At 38.6% G+C, this 6,576-nt stretch overlaps 1 protein-coding gene across 5 annotated transcripts in view; it reads right to left on the reverse strand.

The window, feature by feature from the left end:
• apbb2b (amyloid beta (A4) precursor protein-binding, family B, member 2b) overlaps positions 1 to 4,034 on the reverse strand; it is a 35,296-nt gene extending 31,262 nt beyond the window's left edge. For 4 of the 5 annotated variants that reach the window (XM_046843265.1, XM_046843264.1, XM_046843263.1 and 1 more), the window contains exon 1: positions 3,891 to 4,034. The gene's annotated coding sequence lies outside the window, so the exon portion shown is untranslated. Of the gene's footprint in view, positions 1 to 3,878 lie in introns of all 5 variants that reach the window. The other variant, XM_046843262.1, reaches the window with a different exon arrangement.
• Positions 4,035 to 6,576: the final 2,542 nt, after the last annotated feature.

The raw sequence follows: 6,576 nt of genomic DNA on the forward strand, positions 1-6,576 counted from the left end.
TCACTTTATGATGTATAATAAAGAAAATACTGAACTCTAGCGCTGGACTAATGAGAGCTCGGACTTCTCGTCCGAAATCCTTCTACGTTTCTTTAAACCCTTTCATAATCAGCATGCAACTGACTGGCAATTTTTTACAAGATAGAAACAAGATAGAAAGAATGCATCACTGAGGTAAAATAATCATGTCCAAAAAATATTATACAAGTTTTAATATATTTTATTTATTTATATATTTTAAAAAGGTTGTACAGAAGCTATGTGTAAAGTTGGATGGTATCTATGTGTATTAATGTGTAAAGGTTTACAGTAGCTGTGTGTAATGTTGGATGGTATCTATGTGCATCTGTGTGTAGTATCAATGTGTAAAGTTGGATGGTATCTATGTGCATCTGTGTGTAAAGTTGTACAGTAGCTGTGTGTAACGTTGGCTGGTATCTATGTGCATCTGTGTGTAAAGTTCTACAGTAGCTATGTGCAAAGTTGGATGGTATCTATGTGCATCAATGTGTAAAGTTGTACAGTAGCTGTGTGTGAAGTTGGATGGTATCTATGTGCATCTGTGTGTAAAGTTGTACAGTAGCTGTGTGTAACGTTGGATGGTATCTATGTGCATCTGTGTGTAAAGTTCTACAGTAGCTATGTGTAAAGTTGGATGGTATCTATCTGCATCAATGTGTAAAGTTGTACAGTAGCTATGTGTGAAGTTGGATGGTATCTATGTGCATCTGTGTGTAAAGTTGTACAGTAGCTGTGTGTAACGTTGGCTGGTATCTATGTGTATCTGTGTGTAAAGTTCTACAGTAGCTATGTGTAAAGTTGGTTGGTATCTATGTGCATCAATGTGTAAAGTTGTACAGTAGCTATGTGTGAAGTTGGATGGTATCTATTTGCATCTGTGTGAGAAGTTGTACAGTAGCTGTGTGTAACATTGGCTGGTATCTATGTGCATCTGTGTGTAAAGTTCTACAGTAGCTTTGTGTAAAGTTGGATGGTATCTATGTGCATCAATGTGTAAAGTTGTACAGTAGCTATGTGTGAAGTTGGATGGTATCTATGTGTATTTATGTGTAAACGTTTACAGTAGCTATGTGTAAAGTTGGATGGTATCTATGTGTATTTATGTGTAAACGTTTACAGTAGCTATGTGTAAAGTTGGATGGTATCTGTGTATTTATGTGTAAAAGTTTACAGTAGCTATGTGTAAAGTTCAATGGTATCTATGTGCATCAGTGTGTAAAGTTGTACAGTAGCTATGTGTAAAGTTAGATGGTATCTGTGTATTTATGTGTAAAAGTTTACAGTAGCTATGTGAAAAGTTAGATGCTATCTATGTGCATGAGGGTGTAAAGTTGTACAGTAGCTATGTGTAAAGTTGGATGGTATCTGTGTATTTATGTGTAAAAGTTTACAGTAGCTATGTGTAAAGTTAGATGGTATCTATGTGCATGAGTGTGTAAAGTTGTACAGTAGCTATGTGTATCAACGTTTAACGTAATCCATCAGAAAATAATTTCCTAGACTGATTAACCAGCATCTTTAAAACTTAACTGTTTAAAAACACAAAGAAAATGGAGCAAAATAACATGCAGCATAAATCCACTATTTGGATTCTCCTGCCGTCAGTAATAAATTAACCTAACAGTTAAATCTAGACAGAAAATAACAACTCTGATCTGACAAAACAATATCTTTCACATGATAGATCACATGATGGACTGGAAATATTAGTGAAAGTCAAGAACACAATGTGCTGCATGATCACATACTCTTCATCATCAGCTAGTCTTTACCACCAGACTCTCCTTTTATTAAAATTTGAGAAATAAAGGCTTCCACTGAGCAAAAAATCCAGCTCCAAATCTAAACAAAAAAAACAAGAATCTGATGTTGCACCATGTTGGCTCATGTGATTCCCATTCGACATTTGGTCCCCTTTTGCAATTGGCATTGCTGGAACAGGTTTGGGTCTCTAAATTCAAGTACAGAGATAATTTCATGCTACTGCATCCAAAGGCATCCTATACAACTGAGTAGTTGTATAAGTAATGTGTCTAAATACTTTTTGTCCATATAGTGTACGGTTTTAATACTAACCAGTGCCGAGCAAAGGTTCTTTCATGTAGCCAAACCGTAACCTCATGAAACCCTCAGGAAATCTTTTCCTTTTTAATTAACACTATGGTTCTCATGGTTGACCAAAAAAACCCTAATTATTTCCAGGTTGCTTGTTAGTTAAATAAAAGTCTAAATAATTAGTTCTGGATACCATTCGTATATCATTTATTACATAATGCTGCAAACACTTTTAAAGCAGCACATTGTATTAGTTTAATCACAAAATCTATCCACAGACTGGAGTTTTAACGTATTGTTTCCTCGATTGTTGCATCATCGTGCAGTGCAGGAACAAAGAGGCTTTGTTTTCTAAAGTTGTACCTTTATTGTGGCTGTCTGGGATCCTTTATTTTACACCGAACATCATGAGGAAGAAAAAAAAGGGTAATGGATCGCATAAAAGCCACAAAGAATACAACTGAATATTTTCCAGATGCATTTAAAAAGCCAAACATCGAAGACTATTTATTTAATTTCATAACAAAGTGAAGAATTGTAACCACTTTCACATTCAGGATTCTAAAATACAGTATATGCACAAAAGTATTGGGACACCAGTTTTTTTTAGGTTACAGAGATGTGGTTTTTGAACATCCAATTTCACATTCGGTCCTCATTTGCTGTTATAATACTCTCCACTCTTCTGAAGATGTTCCACTAGATCAGTCAGCGTTCACAGTCACATTCATGGCGTTCAGTAGCTCGACAGCAGGAGATCTTTCACTCCAACCCATGCAAAGCTTTGTGCGCAGGTGCATTGTCATGCTGGAACAGGTTTTGGTCTCCGATTTGAAGCGACGGGAAAATTCCATGCCAAAGTCATCACAGTTTGGAAAAAAACACATACGGCTGGAAAGGTCGGTTGTCCCAATACTTTTGTCCATATAGGGTGTACATGCATGTGTACATAGGCACTCACACGTGCACTTTATAGCCTCATGAATATTAATCAGCTCAGCCCTGGCGATCAGCCAATCAGAATCGAGCTCCGTGAAATCTATACATTCCTCTCTGTCCCGTAAACACGAGGTGAAATGAGGCTGAAACACAGGCACCACAAATCCACACACTCTTTCTGCTCAATCTGAAAGCAATTACCGAAGGAGAAGAAGGACAAAAAAGGAGATGAAGACGAAGTAGTTTTCTCCAGAAACCCTTTTTGCTTAATATGCGTGTCATGGCGGTGCCGCATTAACCCAAAACAGCCCACATGAAATCAAAATACAGCCTTTATGTTTTATATCTACTTACATTTAATCTCTAATATACTTGTGCATGCAGAACACTTAGCATTTATGATCTACATTCTGTCTGTACAGGAGAATATATGGGTATAAACACATGCCATTGGATTTTGCCCACAGTCTGGGGAAGGGAGCTAAAATGGGGTTCGGTCGATATTTATATATAATAATAATAATAATTATAATAATAATAATAAAAAAATAATAATAATAATAAATATATATATATATATATATATATATATATATATATATATATATATATATATATATTGTTTTTCCTCAGCACAAACTCCACCCTTTGAATCTTTATGTTAGCATGATGCTAATCGGAGAAACCCGTCGAACAGCTGAAGGGGGTCTGTGCTGGGGCTCGCGCGCGCTCGCGCTCTCTCAAGGGCGAAAACCGTTTTTTTTTTTCTTCCTCTCAGAAGTACAGTGATTTAACCGCGTTATTAATAATGAATTATAACAAATACGAATTACAATATCTTTATAAAACATTTATGAACGTACCACAGTGCTTACCTGAGGAGTCTATAGCGCTGTTTCTCTCCTTTAGCGCTCTCTCTCTCTCTCTCTCTCTCTCTCCTGTTCTGTCTCTCCTCCCTTCCAGATGTCGCGCAGGAAGAGCGCGCGCGCCAATCAGGGCGCGAGCCAACAGGAAGCGCTCATTCCTCACCCCCACCCCTTTTAAACCCCGAACCCGCCCAACCCGTGTCTGTTTTCCCAGAGTGGGAAGATAGATAAATAGAAAGGGAGATAAGGAGAGAGAGAGAGAGAAGAACAGAGAGAGTGAAGAAGAGAAATAGAAGGGGAGATAAGGAGGGAGAGAGAGAGAGAGAGAGAAGAACAGAGAGAGAGAGAGAGAGAGAGAAATAGAAAGGGAGATAAGGTGTGTGAGAGAGAGAGAGAGAGAGAGAGAGAGAGAGAGAGAGAGAGAGAAGAACGGAGAGAGGAAGGAGAGAAATAGAAAGGGAGATAAGGGGAGAGAGAGAGAGAGAGAGATAGAGAGAGAGAAGAACGGAGAGAGGAAGGAGAGAAATAGAAAGGGAGATAAGGGGAGAGAGGGGAGAGAAATAGAAAGGGAGAGAATGATAGAGAAAGAGAGCACATTAAATTGAGGATTGAAGAGTAAAACTAAAGAAAGAGAGAAAGAGAGGGGGCAGAGAAAGGTAGAGAAAAAAGAGAGGGGGGGGTCTCAATCCAACCCGGTGTTTGCTGTTATAATAGCTTATTACAGATCGTTAATATGACATCATACAGTTATAGATGACCTTCTTTCATCCTTTCATTGATCCTCAGTATCTGAATTATTCTACAGTGGCAGTGAAACCCTGTTCATCACAAATAAACCAAACTCAAAATATCATCACTTCAAACCTGTTATGAATTTGGATTAAAAACAGACTCGTGCTTCGTCTGAAAGTTTCTCCGAGGTGGTGGTTTGATCTGACAGATGATACGCTTTGGATCGTAAGCTCTTTCTTTCTTTCTTCATTTTCTTCAAGTTAATCTTAGTTTTGTCTGCTAAAAAATATAGTCTCACAACTGGAAAGACTTGTTGAGATGTTTGTAGTAGTCTAATCTGCCATGCCTTTGTGTTTATATTCATGAAGGAGATTCTTGATTGTAGACTTTGACAATGATATTTATATTTACATTGATGGCAATTGGCAGATGCCATTATCCAGAGCGAATTACACCTGGGGGTTAAGGGCCTTGCTCAAGGGCCCCGCAGTGGCACCTTGGTGGTGATGGGATTTGAATTTGTGACCTTCTGATCCAAAGTCCCATGCCTGAGCTAACACCCTGAGTCCAACCACTGCACTACCACTTTTCTCTGATATGTCTCAAGAACCTCCTCCAGAATGTTCTTGACATGGCTGGATGGGTTTTTCCTTCATCCACGTAGTTATTTCCAAGTGATCTTCCAGGTCTTTTATCTAAATTAATTAAAACAAAAACACACCTAATTCAGCCACTTCAAGGTTTTTTTGTTGGAGATTGATTTGAGACACACCCGAAAACCTGGCCTGGAGCAAAGACAGGAAAATAAACAGACCAAGTGTGCAGAACTGTTAGCCTTCAGCAAACACCGAGCTCTTTAAAGTACTATTCCCACTGTTCCCTGCTGGTTTTATTCTGTTTATTCTGAATAATCAATTTTGAATCCACTCGCTCCTGCAAACGATTAAATACACTCAAAGTTTCCTATTAAGAGTGCTCATATACAAACTCCTACACTGCCTCATGTAGTCTAATGATACATCGAATTGAATAACTAAAATGTGATTTCTGATTAAGTGTGTGTGTGTGTGTGTGTGTGTGTGTGTAGTTTAAATAGAACTGGGCCACACATGGGTCCTGTAAAGGGGGGTATGATATCATTAACCATCTGTGCTCTTTTTTAACTTCTGCTCTATCCGGGTTGCTCACAGCTGGGGGTAGGGACTAGGATTTTGTGTTAGTATGTGTGCACATGCATGACCTCTGACCCCAGACTGCCATAGGCTAGGTTCAGTTTACACTGAAGGCCTAATTGAATTCCTGCACTGTCACAATATATGTGCATTTTCATTATTTTACTGACACTTTATAGTGTCACTGCTCTTCTTTTCTACCTCATGGTGTCAGGATGAGATATATATCATCCACATATTATGGATTAGAAATGGCGTTAGTGAGAAACATGACTGAACGATCCTGATTAGCTCATTGCTGTGTTTTGTTCGATGTGGTAATTTCGCTTTTAACTAGAGGTACTGACTCACAACAGATAAGATACACTTTATAGATAAAAGTATTGGGACACCTGACTTTTCCAGCCATTTGTGGTTCTTACTCAGACTGTTTTCACAAAGTTGAAGACACACAATCGTACAGGACGTCCCCAGATGTAGGAACATGATATTTTCCCTTTACTTGAACTAGAAGATCCAAACCTGCACCACCTCATCAACAGCAGTATCTGACATTACTAACTCGCTTGTGACTAAATGAGAACAAATCTCCAAAAAAAATACGAGTGGAACATCTTGCCAGAAGAGTGGAGCTTAATCTGTTCTAGCTTTGTCTTTGTCCTTCTTCCTAATCTGACGTTTCTCTCTCTCTCTCTGGCTCTTGTTAATGCAGCTGAAGCCGAAGTTTGAGCCGGCAGGTTGTCTAGTAGTAGAAAGATCCAGTCCAGTGTTCACCAGCTTCCACAGAGACG

Source organism: Silurus meridionalis, chromosome 28, assembly GCF_014805685.1.
Source record: "Silurus meridionalis isolate SWU-2019-XX chromosome 28, ASM1480568v1, whole genome shotgun sequence".
In the NCBI taxonomy this organism is placed as follows: domain Eukaryota; kingdom Metazoa; phylum Chordata; class Actinopteri; order Siluriformes; family Siluridae; genus Silurus; species Silurus meridionalis.